Raw genomic sequence first — 16,917 nt, 5'->3', positions numbered from 1 at the left:
CACATATGTATGAAAAACACTGGTTTGAGTCCAGTACTCTCATTTTACCAATGAAGAAAACGTAAACACAGAGCAGGGAAATGGCTCCCTAAGTCTCACTCAGGTGGCCAGTGGCAAAGCCTGAGCCCAGACAAGAATCCAGAAATCTCAACTCTGCTCATTTATCCACCAGTAATGTTCTTTGGTTCAATTAATATTTATTAGGGAGCACCTGGGGGGCTCAATGGTTGAGCGTCTACCTTTGGCTCAGGTCATGATCCCGGGGTCCTGGGACTGAGTCACTCTAGGGAATGTACTTCTCCCTCTGTCTCTATCTCTGAATCTCTAATGTATAAATAAATAAAATCTTTCAGGGATGCCTGGGTCGCTCAGCGGTAGAGCGTGTCTGCCTTCAACTCAGGGCGTGATCCCAGATCCTGGGAGTCCCACATCGGGCTCTTTGTCAGGAAGCCTGCTTCTCCTTCTGCCTATGTCTCTCTCTCTCTCTCTCTCTCTCTCTCTCTCTCTTTCATGAATGAATAAATAAAATCTTTAAAAATAAATAAAAAAATATTTTTAAAAAGAGAAATATTTATTGAGCAGGTACTATGTAAAGGACATTGCCAGCCTGGAGGATACATTGAAAGATCAAGTTCCTGTTCTTAAGAATTTAGGCAACAATTGCAAAGACGATACTATTTCAGTGTGGAAACTCCCAAACTGGAGGTCTGTACACATATGTTTTACCTAACTATCACAAATACAGAGGCTTTCATGATCAGTTAAGTAACATGAGTCAAAGATGCTGAGAATAAGCCACAGTGGCAGTTGAAGGACCTGGGATATGAGCGCTGAGTACATTTAAAAAGATTATTTGGAAAGCTTAGGTTGATAAAGAATATTTACAAAAATTTACAGATGACATCATACTTAGTGGTGAGAATCTCAAAGCTTTCACACTAAGATCAGGAACAAGCCTAAGGATATCCCCATTCACCACTGTTCCAATACCACTGGATGCATTCAGACAGAAGGAGAAATAAAAGGTATACAGATTGGGAAAGAGAAATAAAATGTTCTTTGTTTTTGAGCAATATAATCATCTAGGTAGAAAATCTGAGCAAATCAACAACAGAAAGCTCCCAGAACTAATAAGTGATTACATCAAAGTTGCAGGATACAAGGTTAACATATAGGAGTTAATCATTCACCTATATACCAGCAATGAACAAATAGAATTTGAAACTTAAAACATGATTCTATTTATATTAACACCACCAGAAATAAAATAAGTAGCTTACATATCAAAATATACACAAGACCTATATAAAGAAAACTCTACAACTCTGATGAAGAAATCAAAGAACTAAATAAATGGAGAGATATCATATGTTCATGGTTAATAGGAAGATTCAGTATTGTTGAGCTGTCAGGTCTTCCCTACTTGATCTTTAGATTCAGTAGAATCCCACCAAGTTATAGTGTGGGTATTGGAAAACTGATTCTAAAACTTACATGGAGAAGCAAAAGACCCAGAATAGCACTGAAAAAGAATTAAGTTGGAGGACTGACACTGCCTGACTTCATGACCTACTGTGAGGCTACAGCAATTGAGACAGTGTGGTATTAGTGGAAGGATAGACAAATTGATCTCTAGAACAGAAGATAGAGCCTAGAAGTAGACTCGCATAAATGTGGTCAACTGATTTTTGAAGTATATAGGAAATCTCTGTACTTTCTACTCAATTTTGCTATGAACCAAAAACTCAAAAATAAAGTATATTTTTTAAAAAATAAAATACTGCATAGATGAAACGACACATTTGTTATTGCTGGGCCACTAGCTTGGGAATTGAATACTTCCATTTACATTTTACAAAGGTCTTTCATATACTATAGCCTTAATTTACAGAAACAGATATGTTTACCAAAGCAACCTAGTACATACCTACATACATATAAACAAAACAAAAATTTTGCAAAACTTCTATGTGAGCAATCCTACATCTCATTCTGTTTTATTTTATTCTATATTTTGTTTAAATAATAGTAGTTATGATCCATTCAACTAATCTGTAGCAACCCTAATGGCTCTTAAACCATAGTGTTTGCAAACCAGTGTTGGATCTTCCAACAATCCTATGAGGCAGGGAGTGGTTATTCCTTCCATTTTACTAATGAGAAAATGGACTCTCCCTAACTCTGGGAAATGAACAAGGGGTAGTGGAAGGGGAGGAGGTGAGAGGATGGGGTGACTGGGTGTTGGGTGCTGAGGAGGGCGCTTGATGGGATGAGCACTGGGTGTTATACTATATGTTGGCAAATCAAACTCCAATAAAAATATATATACAAAAAAAAAAAAAAAGAAAAGAAAAGAAAATGAGCTCTCAAGGAAACTGAGATTATGGGTGAGTGGCAGGCTCATACTGGAACCAAAATTTCCTGGCATCCCAGCCATGTGATTCTTTAAGGAAGCCACTTTGCCTTCTCAAACTAGAAGACACTAATAAGATCAGGTTTTAACTCAGGCTCAGATCTCTATTGTTTAACATTTTATTTATTTGAGAGAGAGAGAGAGAGAGAGAGAGAAAGAGAGAAAGAGCACACCAACAGGGTAGAGGGACAGAGAGAGAGGGAGAAGCAGGCTCCCTGCTGAGAGAGAGCCTGACATTGTAGGGCTCCATCCCAAGACCTGAGATCATGACCTGAACTAAAGGCAACCGCTCAACCGACTGAACCACCCAGGTGCCTCTCAAATCTTGATTTTTGCATTGCTTCTGATAACAGGAAGTTCCTAATTTCCCAGTATTTATCACTTGTTCCCATTTATCTGCTAGAATTGCCTCCTCTTGGGCAATCAGCATGGAATAGCCTTTCAAGATGGGAATGGATTTAAATAAGGACTTGATAGCTCATACATGCTCTTTGCTGTGCCCTGTGTGCAGTTTGAGAAATCCCAGCAAGCCATTTTCCCGGTGTTTCAATGCCATCTCCTGACCTTGAGAGTCTGGTAAACGAATATATATTTTTTGGGAAATTTCAGGCAGTGGCTGTCATCATGCAGGAAAAAGGAAGCTTCTCCAGCCTAATATGTAAACCCTATTGCTGCTATTTTCCTGCAAGTTTAATAAGGCCAGGGCCATAATTGTAAATATTTAAAATCTTGATGTGGGGCCAGATGGATTCATTATAGACTATATCTGTATTTAGACTCATACTTTCCTGTTCAGTGCTAGAAATGTCACAGAGGAAGACACATGGGGTTCGGGATCAGATCCACATCTAAATGCCAAAGGTAAAATACTCATTTGTGTCCTCGCCTCCAATTTTTCTAACCGTTCTTCTTATTTAGCCTCACCCAGACTGAGACGGGAGCCCAATGAAAACATAATAGATATAAATTGTGCTTCAGTCATTGGCTGTTTATCTTAAAGAAGAGAAACTTGTTTCCAGCCTGACTGATAATTGGACATCCAAAAAATTCACTAACCGAGGGAGAAGATGGGATAGCACTGAGTGAAGAGAAACCAGAAACGTTTATTTTCTTTCATTAGACAAGGGGAAGAGGCTGTGGATCTTTTCATTTCCCCCAAGTTGTGGGTTTGTTTGTTTGTTTGTTTAATTTATTGAGTATTACCTCCACTTTCTAAACAATCTATAAATTCTTGAGGCTTTGAGGCAATAAACTTGCATATTTGACTGTCTAAAAGAAATGGAGACTTACTGTGGTGGCCCAGAGACAGGATCAGGCCCATGCAGAGAAACTGGAGTCCCTCCTTCATTCAGTTATTTATTCTTTGGTTGAGTCACTGAACATTCATGAGCTCTGCTAATCCAGCCAGCTCCCACACAGCATCCTCCCTTCTGCCCCCACATAAGCTCTGCTAGAAAGCCTCCTGTGAATGAAGTGGAGTTAGATGCCCAACTGCTGTGTTCCCATGGGTTAACAAGTTGAAAGAAACTTGTTCTGTTGTAGGAGAATGGCTAGATTTACAAAGCTTCCTGTCCCTCAGTTGTGAGCCCCTTGAAAGCAGGGATTACATCTTCATTTGCCTCTAGTGGCCCAACATTGTGCAATACTGACCACAGAAAAAGGTGTCGATATTGGAGATTTTTAAAAATATGATGATACAGGAGTTCTTGTTCTAGAGGAGTATGACACATATCCTAATTACCATCTAGCTTTTTAATCCAAAGAATATCCAAGTGAATTGGCCCCTATGAATTTGTCATCATGGTTTCATTCCTTTAGTTGAGAGTAAAGAAAGGCTTCCGTGCCATTATTTCGTCTGAACATAATACTTTTCTCTTTGTACTCTCTTGATGCCATCTCAAGTGCTTTCCTGTTGGATCTGTATGTTTTAGGAGCATATAAACATGTCTATTGTGTGTGTGTGTGTGTGCGTGTGTATACACATATATATATATTGTGTGTGTGTGTGTGTAGACACATACAAATTCCACCTAGGTAATGTGATACGATCCTTCCAAAGCATAATTTGAATAGCACAACAGAACTGGAATTGGAATAATCCACCTTAGTTGACTCACTATGTGACGGTGGGCAGAAGCCCATGTCCCCTCTGAGCCTCTAAAATAGAGATTATGAGAGCTTCCATGCCTCCCTCTAAGGAGGTAGTATGAGCCTCCAATGAGATGTGGATGGGAAAACCCTTTGCTGGTTAAATCAATGTAAAAGATTAGAAAATGCCAAATGAGTTGTGTTTATGACAAGATTGGGTTTGACAATGCTATTTACTGTTTGGGAATGTGAATGAGAAAAAAATTTACTTTCAAAGGTTTCTGGCACTAGGCAGTGGTTCTGAGAGCCATGCTGGCATTGCCTTTGCTTTTCCCTTTGAGTGCTGAACATATTCCCATTTACTTGGCAGCTGCGGAGCCCACTTATAAAATTCCTTGTTGTCTGTTCCTTTTCCTCCCCTGTCCCTCTCCCCCATGTGGGCATACATGCACACATCTTCACTTGAGGGAAGCATATGCTTATGCTTTTTTTGTGATCATTTCTAAGTGGCCTGAGGCCCTTTCTGTATGTCTGAGAGCCTCCCTTTTTCCATACTGCGTTCCTGGAACCTTGCAAAGAAACCCAGAGTTTGTGGATTTCCAGGTACTAAGGCAACTGTCATCAGGAAAAAGAGTATGGACTCTTCCCTTTGGAGTGTATGGATCTTTGGTTTATGCAAGGACTTTGTCTTTTTAAACTGGTACCTTAACCATAAAGCTGCCTCAAGTGTGTGTTCCATTCTACCAACAAGTAAAAATCAGAGCAAGTTCACTTTGCCATTGAAAAAGAGGAATACCACTTTCTAAATTTGTCCTGGAGAGATGCAGACCTCAGAGGCAAGGTGGGGACCAATGACATTTATGTTAACATAAGATTCTTTAAAATGTTTTCTGCTTGAAGCCCTTCAGCAATTCCTCACTATTACATAAAATCTAAAATCCTTATTATGGCTACACAACCCTTTGTGATTTTCCCTGCTCAATGTCCAGCCTTGTCAGTGGTGATACCCACATGGCTTGGGTTACCTACGGCATCCATTCTTTCACACACCTTCTAATTTAATTTCTTCTTTTTGACATACGTACACTGTGTACCTGTTATGAGCTGGACACTGTGCAGGGCACTAGGAACAGAGTGAGGAACTGATGGTGCTCATGACAGTAAGGGCTTTGTGGTAGACTGATAATGGTCTCCAAAGATATCAAGATCCTGATCCCTGGAATCTGTGAATGTTTCCTTACGTAGCAAAATGAAGTTGTACATGTGATTAAATTAAGGATCTTGTGCTAGGAAGATTATCCTATTTAGTGGGTCCTAAATATAATCACAAGTGTCCTTACAAGTGGGAAACAGAGGAGGCAAGAAGAGGAAAAGGGTATGCGACCATGATGCAGCCATATGCCAAGGAATACTGGCAACCACTGGAAACTGGGAGAGGCGAGAAAATAGATTATCCCCAGGAGCGTCAAAAGGAGCTTGTCCTACTGATACCTTTATTTTAGCTCTGTAAGGCCCACCTCAGATGTCTGGCCTACAGAGCTGTAAGATAATAAATATCTGCTGCTTTAAACCACTAAGATTGTGGTAATTTGTTAACGTTTTTGTTATGTAGTTCCCTAGTAATAGGAAACTACGTCAGACCTAAAAATCTAGCTAACAGCAGGAATCTACATTCAGTAAAGGGAAGTACAGGGGTTTTGTTTTGTTTTGTTTTTTTGAGATAAAAAGTAGGAGAATTTATCCTGGAATTGGCATATCAGGGAAGGCTTCTTGGAGATAAGTAACATCTCAGCTACAGCCTGAAAACAAGGAAGGCAAACCCAGATCAGGTGGCTACAGGTGAGGCTGTTTATACAAATTATACCTCGCTACTTCATACCTCTGTACCTTGCATGTGCTAGTGTTTCCTTTTCCTTCCCATACTCCCAACCTACCACACACATACATGTTTCACATATGCACACTTGCTCATTTTCCACTTGGCAAACTTCTCTTCATTATGTAAGTTTGCTCCAATGCCCCCTTGTCAGAAGGCTCTCCTTGCTGCCCGGATCCCCTCTGCCTCCTTGACAGAGTTAGGTAACACGCCTTCTTGTCTTAAGGAGATCCCATTCTTCTTCATGAAAGCTCTGAAATCATAGAAGTGAAGTCCCTGAGCGAAATTTAGTAATGGCCCCTGCTACTACCTTTTTCTCCCTCTCCTTCTATGGGAACATAAAAGACCCACCAGATGTGAGGAGGGAAACCTTTAGCAGAAAGAACCTTCTAGCACCGGCAACTGAGTTGGAAATGCATCAAGAAATGTTTCATGGTCTCCCAGCAAATCCCCTCAGGTTGATGAATTAAGGTACTTGGTATAGATGTCCTCCAATAGGAAATCTGGAAAACCCCACTTTATGACTAGCTAGTTCTTCCCCACCAGGAGGTATTTTTTGTCTTGCGTGCTACTAGAATGCTTTGAGATCATTAAAGAATAGAGGAACAGTGGGAAATACAGATGTTCTGGTTGAATGATACCTAAGAGTCAGAAAGCAGGCTAATTATCTTTCTCCTTCCTTCCTTCCACCTAAAATGGAAGCAAAACTATGTGATCAAAAGAGATTTCCTTTTTTTCCCCATTTTTCAACTGGTTGCTATGGTGTCAGGTAGGGAGGACCCATCTGCAACTCTGAATGTTTTTGTATCAGGAGGTGACTGTCAGTCCCCAATTAATTATTCATATTTTCATTAAGAGCAATAATGAGAAACAGTTGAAATGAAAGGTCCCTAACATTACTAGAAACCCTAAAATATTCATTTATTCTTGATTAGCAAACCTTCCTAAGATAGAGGGAACACTAACTTTGAAGTCAGATAGACTGAATCCTAGCAGCCACTGAATTGCTATGTTGTGAGACCAACATTTACTTTACCTCTTTGAACATCAATTTTCTCATCAATGAAATGGGGATAATGATACCCACATCTTAAGAATGCCTAAATATTACAGTTAATGAAGATAAAGTGCTTAACATAGTGCCTGATGCAATACTTGGCTCAGAATAGCTGCTCAATAAATGGCATTTCTTTGTGATAGGAAAGCTGGAATGGACAAGCATTATTCTGGTCAGGTTTGACTCAATTCACAGCTAATCATCCTCTTAGTTTTGAATGGTATTTTTCTACTTTTGGGTAAAGAACCTTTTGCTTATTTGGGAATATAATCAATCTCCAAATATAATCAGCAGTCTCTGTATGTGAAATGTATGCAACATAGTTTTAAATTTTGAGGACATTAAATTGCATTTACTAAATACCCCTTTGCTTGTAAATTTATATTTTTAGGGATTTTTGTGATTTTGTTGTTTAGGTATTTTTAGAAGTCTGTGCCATGGGTCATTTCTTCAGTCCCTGGGAACAAACAAGTTACACCATCTAAAGCTCACAGAAATACTTGAGTAGCAGTTCGATTCACCAGGAACTGAGTTCAGCAGAGTATGTGACATGAAACCTGTTCATGTTACATGATGTGGCATAAGTGAGTCTATGACTTCTTTGTCCCTAAATAATTGGAATAGAGTCAAGTGAGATAATGCATGCGAAAGCATTGTGAAAACTAAAGTTTTCATTGTAATGGATCATTATTATTCTAATTACTACTAATATGAAGAACCTAATATAGCATGGATCAATTATCAAGATAAGAGGATTTCTGAAGTTGTGAACACTTGGTTCCCATTTGGTATTTAGTTTTATACTGTTTTGCTTTGTTCTCTAATTGTTTCATGCATTTTAATCTTACCCGTCTACCCCAAGTAAATTGTAAGCATCTATGAGCATTTAGTCACTTAGTACAATTCATTTTTTTCAAAATCATTTACTGAATGTTCATCATGTGCCAGGCACAAAGCTGAGTCTTATTGCCAAGGAGGTGACTGAGATGTTTTTCTTACCCTCAGTGAGCTTTCTCTTTGTTAAAGAGAGATGACTAGAATGGAGTGCTGAGTTCTTGAACATGTCAGGCTCTGTGTAGAACATAAAGTCTGCTAAAGTTTCTCTTGCCCTTTCCCTCTGTCCCTCCCCACCTCTGTGTGCATGCTCCCTCCCTCTCTCTCTCAAACAAATGAATAAATCTAAAAAGAGGAAGACCAGTCTTATTGGATTAGCATCTACATTTAATGACCTCATTTTAACTTGATTGCTTCTAGAAACACCTTTTCTTCAAATACGATCATGTTCCTAATGTGGTACTGAGTGTTAGGACTCCAGCATCTTTGGGGGTAGGGGTGGGGGACAGAGTTAGATGCAATTCAACCTGTAACAGACCCACATCAGGAGTAGGTCAGATAGAAAAACTGAAGGAGGCCATGTGACCAAGGTAGATGAAGTCAGAGAGCTAATGGGGCCCCAATCAGTTAGGACCTTCAGATTACAGGAAGAATGTTGGAGTTCCTCCCTGTGAACTGGGAAGCTATTGGGGCATAGAAACAATATCATGTACCTTCCATCTTTCTAGGATCACAATAGCTAATGTTTCAGGGATAGGCTGAAAGGGGCAAGGGAAAATGAAGAGACCTTGTTAGAAGGTGACTCAGGAGGGAGAGAGAATGGTAGTTGGGGCAGAGTAACCACAACAGAGTGATGAGAGACAAATGGTGAGAAATGGTCTGGATATAAGGGTTAGCTGATGAATGCAATGAGAGGGAGTAGGCAATGAGGATGATTGTAGGGTTTGGAGCCTGTGCAGTGAGTGGATAAATGGAGTTGTCATTGATTCCAGGTTTACGGGACTAAATCAAGAGCTCAGTTGCGGACATGTCAGGGTTGGGATGCCTATTGGATATCCAAGTGAAGATGTCAAGCACACAGTTGGATATGTAAATTTGTAGTTCCAGAAAGAGTTTAGACTAGAGATATAAATTTGGAAGTCATCAGTACATGAATGATACTTAAAGACATGCAATACAGGGGTATTGTTAGCAGCAAGTTATCTTCTCTGAGGTGTTTGTTTTGTTTGTTTGTTTTTTGTTTTGTTTTGTTTTTTTGCAGGATAAGAATCACAACCCTTCCCTCCCAGCATTATTTTGAAGATCAACCAAAATCCAAATGTGAGAGATTCATATGAAGGGCTCTCAATAAATGCTCATGACATGAGTTGAATTTTGAGTTATTGGAATCTTGGTGATGACCTCCTGATTTCTCATCTCCTGCTACCCCTTCTAATGGCTGGATTTGGCCCCCAAGCACCTTGAGATAGTTATAGTTCTCAAGGAAAGCCCATGTTCCCTGCAGATGGACACAGCAGCCTCATAATCTTTGTCCATCCAGCATTCAGCAGTGGTTCAGAGACAGTGTGCAGTGGTATACAGAGAGTTAATCCTGTGCCAATGGGGATGTGCAAACCAGGAGCCATTCTAAATCTCAATACCACATGCTGCCTTAGGGATCATCATGTACTAAAGCCCAAGATAAAAAGGCCTGACAAAGATTATTGACGGTTTACCTTTTAATGAGCAGCTGGGATTGATTCTGTTCCCCTCTGGGATGGCTTTCTCTGTCCTTCTTCCACCGGAGAGGCTGTGGGGAACAACAACAACAAAAAAATACAAATCTCCAATTTGAATAATTGCAAGGATCTGCTTTCTAGCAAATAAAGTTTTCCATGGGTGAGAAACAGCTCACAGCTTTAAAAATATATATTTAGAATTGTTATGATTATCATGATTATTATTAAGCACTCCTGGTACACTGGATATTTTCAAAGAGGCTGGTTGCCTCTAATTGGATATTCCTTGCAATTTCCCTCTGGGTAGGTCAGCAGTGTTAACTCTTAATCATCCGAGGCAATTAAATGCATGCGGATCTAACCTATGTACCAAAGGCTGCTGAATTGTTAATATAGTTATAATGGTAGAGCCAGACATAAGGGTGCTATTTAGGAGGAGAAGCTGGCAACCAGTGTGTGAGCTCTTGCACATCTGTCTTGAGAAAGGAAAATCAGACATGTGCAATTGGCAATGGACAAGAGTTCTCTAGACACTGACCCACAGGCATATCCCAGTGTACTTCTCTCTGGATCTAATTCCTCCCCTTGCTCTGAGCTAGAGCTCCACTGGGGCTACAGGGTTCTTTGCTAAGCTTAGAATGAAGCCTTCAGGTCACCCTTAGGGTGGATATGATGGTTACTAGACATAGCCTAGAGGAGGAAGAACCGAAGGGGGAGGAGGAATTTTAAAATAATCTTTTCGGCAATCAGTATGTTGCCATAAGAAAACCAATGATTAGGTTGTATGCCAGCTTTCTACTCACCTAACCTTGAATCTTTTACCATCTCTGATCTTCATCTCTGCACCCCCATTCCTGATCCACTGTAGAAATGAGATGGGCATATCTGCACTACATGTTTTTTAATAATTATTTTCTGTAACCTCAAACAGACTAGCATAGTGATTTCAGACTTTTTGTTGGGACCCACATAAGAAATATACTTTACATTTTGATTCAGTATATATACACATACCTGAAACAAAGTTACGGAATAATAATTACTGAGTTTTTTTGCATGCAATGTACTCAGAATCTGTTCTATACTGTTTTTTAAAAGAGTTGGCCATGATAACGATTTCATAGCCTACTAATTAATTACAATGCATAGTTTGAAAAGCACTGGGCTAGAGAGAGAAGCAAGGAGGTCTCTAACCTTTGGGTCTCGAGAATCAGTGAAGATATGGATAACATAGCCTGCCAAAGAGAAAATAGAGCTAAACCAAGTGAGAGACACATTTTTTTTCTGTAGTCTTTTCCAAGATATAGTCCTAGTCCAGAGATCAAGTCTAATGCAATAAAACCGACACTGAAGGAGTGGCAGGATTTCACTGTAGGCTGTTAATGTTACTTAGATTCTACTGTGATCTTGACCTTCCTAGATAACCTAACAGTTTTGGGTGGTTTTTTAGATTTTTTTTTTTTTTAACGTTTAACACATTCTAGAGAATCATGTTAAATTATCCTAACAGCAGTTTAAATCCTAGCTCTGGGATCAGAGAATGCTGGATGTTTGTTTGGGCCTCCAGATCTATAGCCTACCTTGTCCCCTGCTCTGTACCTGGGTGATTGCATGAATTGGCATGGTATGGCCTCTGGCTGCTGTTTGGGTTTCCCCACTGGTAGATACCAGCAGAGGAAAGGAAATTTTATTTCCTTAGCTCGCTTCTTCCTAGGCTATAGGTTGATATCTGCTGTTTTCTTCTGCCTAAGGCCATAGCCCTAACAGGGGAGGCTACTCCTATAGTTAGAGCCACTGCTGCAGTCCTCTCCAGGTCATGGCAATTGCCACCTTCCTTGGTCCTTGACGTTCATGGGTATAGTTCACTGCAACTTACAAAGAATAATATAGCACCCTTATAAATGGCACCTTCTCTAATTTCTCCTCAATCGCCCAACTATGCCATCAATTTTGTGTTGGGTCTAGTGGCAGACAATAAAGACATTCCTTCAGGAAGGATGTGCTGCCCAGCTGCATGGAATGAGGCCATCAGGCAATCTCCAGCTATCAGCTCCTCCAGCACCTGCCTCAGCTGCAGAGACCACCTTGTCCAGGTCATATCCTCCCTGGCAAGTCTCATCTGGTGACAGAAGCAATCAAGCAGGCATAGAAAGGCCGGGCCATTTAGATAGACCCAACGCAGCACAAACTGGACGGACAATATTCACACTAGAGCCCTCTACTAGTATGGAGCCCACCTCACAGTTAAACTTCTTTCCCTGGTCAATCCTGCTCCTTTCTCTTCTCTTTGGTCTCTTTAAAATCATGGACCCTAACCTATATCTCTGCATCTTCCTCCAGAAAACCCCATCTGTAACAGGAAACTAAAAGACACCTAGGATTATAGAAGGCCTGTTTTAGAAGTATGTATATCTCCCTTTTGTTCTTTCTACCAAAAAGACAATACAAATTAAGTAAAGCCTCACCTACATATCCTGTCCTATCTCCCACTCTTATCCCTAAGACAGAGAAAGACATGCACAGAGTTGGATATTCCTCCTTAGGAATATATACTTTAGTGAGTGTTCAAATGTTAGTTTTTTTTCTCTTTTTGCACTGCAGCTTGATTTCTGCTAAAATGCAATCTCCCCGTTTTGTTCGAGAATGAATTCAAATAACCAGCTCAAATCATTATCTGAGCCAGAAAGGTATGTATCATAATAATCTCAATGTGTGGCAAGTGGGAAATGTTCTTGGAATATTCCTAGACCCCCATTCTGAGGAGGAAGGGGACCTTTTTCTGGAAATGTCAGACACAGGGGCTCACCCCTGAATGATTTGGCTGTTTTGTCCTGCTTAGCACAGAGGCTTAGCATAGTTAAAGAGGAGGACACAGCTATGAAAGACTTTATCTGATTTCCTTCTCCAAAAGTCTATTCCAAATATAAATATGTTTTCCTTTTTTGTTTTCATAACACAAAACTGTATTCTACAGAGTTTGTGAATTTCCCCTTGTCAACAGGAAAGTACAAGAGAAAGGGGAGGCTCTAAGATTCCAATCCCTCTTTCTGCCCCTCCTCAGTTTAATCAAACATCTCTGCTTCCATTTTCTATATGTAGCTATGGCTAACTCAGTCCATCATCTTACAGATGAGAAATCAAAGTTCAGAAAAACGAATAACTTGCCCAAGTTCTCTCAACAATTCACATCAGAGCCAGGGATAAATGCAGGTCTTCCTCCATTACTTATAATCCAGTGTGATGTTTTCTTGCAGATTTACCCATCAAAATACAGAAGATTATGCAGGCACAAATGAGTAGAAAATATAGAGAAACTCCATGTCTTGGTGATAGAGAAAATAGGGTTTGCATTTTGATGATATGTGTGGGATCTCCCGGTCCCATTTAAAATCATGTGCTAGAATCACCACTTTATCTGTAGGAGAAATGTGATTTATGCCTTTTTGCACTTCGAGCATCAATTTCAGACCTGGCATAGAATAGGTTCTCAATAAATGCTTATCTGTGGATGAATGAATGAATGAACAGATACACTTGTGAAAATCCCTAAAAGCAGCTCAGAACTAGGGCATCGTCCTATTTTTTTTTTTGTAATTCAGGTTTTATTGCTTACTAATTATGTCATTCCATACAATTTTAGGTAGACAGACTGAGAAAATATACTGGGAGCGTTAAACAGATGACAGCAACACAGATGAGGATGTTCAAGTGTGTTACAGAAGGTGGTCAGAGGCACCACTGCCACCATCACCCCCAAAATTTGTACATTTAATATAAAAAGAGTAAAAATAGTTCATTGGCATTTAACTAGCATTATTCTTTGTCATCTCAGAACCACAATAAGCCTGAACAATTTCAGAATTTTCAGAGCAAAATATGGTTTGTTCACTAGCAGATGCAGTGGTTTCAGTTTAAAAACAAGCAAACAAGTCAACACAACATAAACCACGTACACAACCCCAAAAACAAATGTTGGCATGTTCCAGTGGTCTTGAATTTCAATGTTACTGTTATATTAGTTCAAGATAAAAAATGTGATTCAGCTTTTGAAAATCAGATTATACTTCTTCACCATAGTTGTTTTTACTATGTAATTCAAACAATTTCAATGAGCCTACTGTTAACCCAGGAAAAGCCACAGATAACAATTCAAACTGCTCTTATGTCCTCTTATAAGGACATGTCTTGGGAAGTTTTTTAAGTCTTTAAAAACTCAGACCCAAGCTGCACAAGTATAAATGGAGGAACCAACAGTCACAGTCTACCCTTCTAGATAGAGCAGCAGTTCTTAGGGTTTTCAAGCCAGGGAGCAAACGCAGTCACTGAAAATCACACATGTCAGTAACTTCCTGGTTACAGGACACTAATAGTTAACCTTATTCACGATGAAAAAAAAAATCAATCCTGTACTATGATTCAGCATTTGAAAAACTTCTATGTCTATTTCTATGAAGATGCTCAGGGTGAGAAATCTGTGTGGATATACTTGAAAAGAAGTAAGACTTGAAATGTGGTTTTATGTTAAACCATTGAGAAGATCTCTGTTACCAGACAACCACAAACACACAGTAACAGATAAACAGGAATTTATTAAAACCATTGTCTCCAACAATATAAAAATTAAATATCCTATTTTAAGGGTGGTTCTTGTCTCAGCTGATGCCTGATATTTCAGGTGGGCAGCAGGAAATATGCAAAATTATAGTGTTCGTGGGTCTTTGGATCAGATGGAAAGGGGTTGAGGGGGGATGAAAATTAGATGTAGGTTGCCATTAATGCGAGTAATCATGCGATGTGATGTATTTCTTTCTGAGACTGTAGCTTAAATCCCAATTACCTTCTGGTGACAAATGAACTCGCTGAGTAATTCATTTTGACTGTTGGAGCTCCTACCTTCTGTGTTACCATCACATGCAGAAGGTGTATGACAGATTTCCAGTTTTAATTTTAGTGCTTGGGAACCCAAGTGGCACAATTACCAGATCAAGAATATTAATGTGAAGAGTTCATGTGAAGCTGAGTTATGCTTAAGAATGTCCAAACCCAGACCCTTTGGAACCAATGTGGAGCTCCAAGTGGTCCAGGTGCCTAGACTTTCTCTTCTCTGACTTTATACTGATTTCTCCCATTCAGAAGGCTTCTCTGAGTCCTGCTGATTGTATTGCCAACATATCTCTTGAATTCCTCCCTTTCTTCCATTCCTCACCACCTTTCATTTGATTGTTAAAGGCAGGATATGTAATGATTATACACAGGTCCTATGGTCCATTAGTAAGAATTCAAATTGTGCCTCTGCCTTGCCCCCCCTATGCAACTTTGGCCAAGGTACTTAGGTACTAATATAGATTTGTCCTGCATATTAAGCATGATTATACAAATAAAATATGTGGCAGATAGTAAATGCACAATTGATTGTAGTTTTTATATTAGCATTAGCATTCCAATCTGGCTTCTATTTATTGTTCAATCACTCTCCTATCTGGGGACCAGCAAACATTATCTGTAAAGGGCCAGATAGTAAATATTTTAAGGCTTGCAGGCCATACGGTTTCTGATGTAATTACTTAATTCTTCCATTGCAGAAAAACTAGTCATAGACAACAAGTAAACAAATGCACATGGCTATGTTCCAACAAAGTTTTATTTATGAACTTGGAGATTTGAATTTCATATAACTTTCACATGTCAGGAAACACTATTCTTTTCATTTTTTTCCAACCATCTAAAAATGTGAAAACCATTCTTAGCTTGCAGACTAAACAGATGGCAAACTAGATTTGGTCGATGGGCTGTAGCTTGCCCACTCTGGTTCTGATACATTGTCTTCCCTGTGGTCAGCTTCATCTTCCTGAAAGACCCTCAGAGCTTACTTTCCTTCCTTTCAAAACCTTCAATGTCTCCACATTGCCTAAAATCAAAACTGCTCTGTCTTGCCTTGAAAGCACTTTGAAGTCATGGATGGTGGCCTTGCCAACTTCGCTGTCATAGCCCAAGCCTCTCAATTTGCCGTTCCCTAAGAGAGTCTCCCCAGGTTTTTATGTCACGTCCTTATACTCTTTTCAAAAGTTTATGGACTTAATTTACATAGGATAGAAAGAGCTAGGGAAACCCAAAAGGCTCTAGGAAGATGCTGCTAAGATAATAGCCCAGCTTCTCTAGAAGTCCATTCACAGCAATGGGGTCTGATGATATTGAGGAAATCCCTTCCCACCTGCTCTAATAACTGCTTCCCCCACCCTGCTCCACTATACCAAGGACTTTCCATTCATTAAATCTCATCTCATCTTCATGAAGACCCTATGATAAAAATATATCCCCATTTTGCAATCAAGGAAACTTATTCACAGAGTGGTTATATAACTGACCCAAGGTCACATAGCTAGTATGTAGTAGATCTAGGACTTGACTTTGGGCATTGAAGGTGGAGGAGTTCATCCTCTTAATCATTACATTACATTGAATATTTTCTTGCATGACAGCTGGTGACCTTCTGAGAGGAGCTTCTCCAACTGACAGAAATAAACATTCCATTATGTGCATGAATGTGTATAGGCATATGTAATACCTTCCTTTGAAGTTAAATTTCTCCTTTTTGTCAAATGCAATGATAACAGGAGGAACATAAGATACCTTATTTACAATTGCAAAACCATGCTGTTCCCTAATCCGCACAGACAGTCTTGAAAGTGAGCCCAGACATGGAAGAAATGCTGCTTTAAATGTATACTAATCCACAGTGAAGGACTGATCATATTAAAACAGTTCCCATCTTCTTGCATTAGCATCATCAGAGGACACGTTTTAGGCAGAAAGGGAAAAGCTGCTAAAATGAATTAGTTGCCTCATTTTTCCAGCAGAGAGAGGTGAGACCACATGAATGTAATGTGCCACGACGTGAAATACCCAACTTCCTTTAACAAGACTAATTCGA

The 16,917-nt window shown here is 39.6% G+C and overlaps 1 protein-coding gene and 1 long non-coding RNA gene across 22 annotated transcripts in view; one reads left to right on the top strand and one right to left on the bottom strand.

Moving 5' to 3' along the window:
* The window catches only part of DAB1 (DAB adaptor protein 1), a 1,169,270-nt gene that overhangs the window by 452,798 nt on the left and 699,555 nt on the right, over positions 1–16,917 (top strand). The window lies entirely within an intron of this gene.
* Positions 2,763–16,917, bottom strand: part of LOC140630376 (uncharacterized) — a 33,234-nt gene continuing 19,079 nt past the window's right edge. Inside the window, exons 2-3 of the long non-coding RNA XR_012028141.1 lie at positions 9,984–10,057; positions 2,763–6,630 (exon numbers count right to left, since the gene is read on the bottom strand). This is a non-coding gene — a long non-coding RNA (uncharacterized lncRNA). The remainder of the gene's footprint in view (positions 6,631–9,983; positions 10,058–16,917) is intronic.

Source organism: Canis lupus, chromosome 3 (assembly GCF_048164855.1).
Source record: "Canis lupus baileyi chromosome 3, mCanLup2.hap1, whole genome shotgun sequence".
NCBI classification, from domain to species: Eukaryota; Metazoa; Chordata; class Mammalia; order Carnivora; family Canidae; genus Canis; species Canis lupus.
This window is presented reverse-complemented; position numbering and strand designations above follow the sequence as displayed.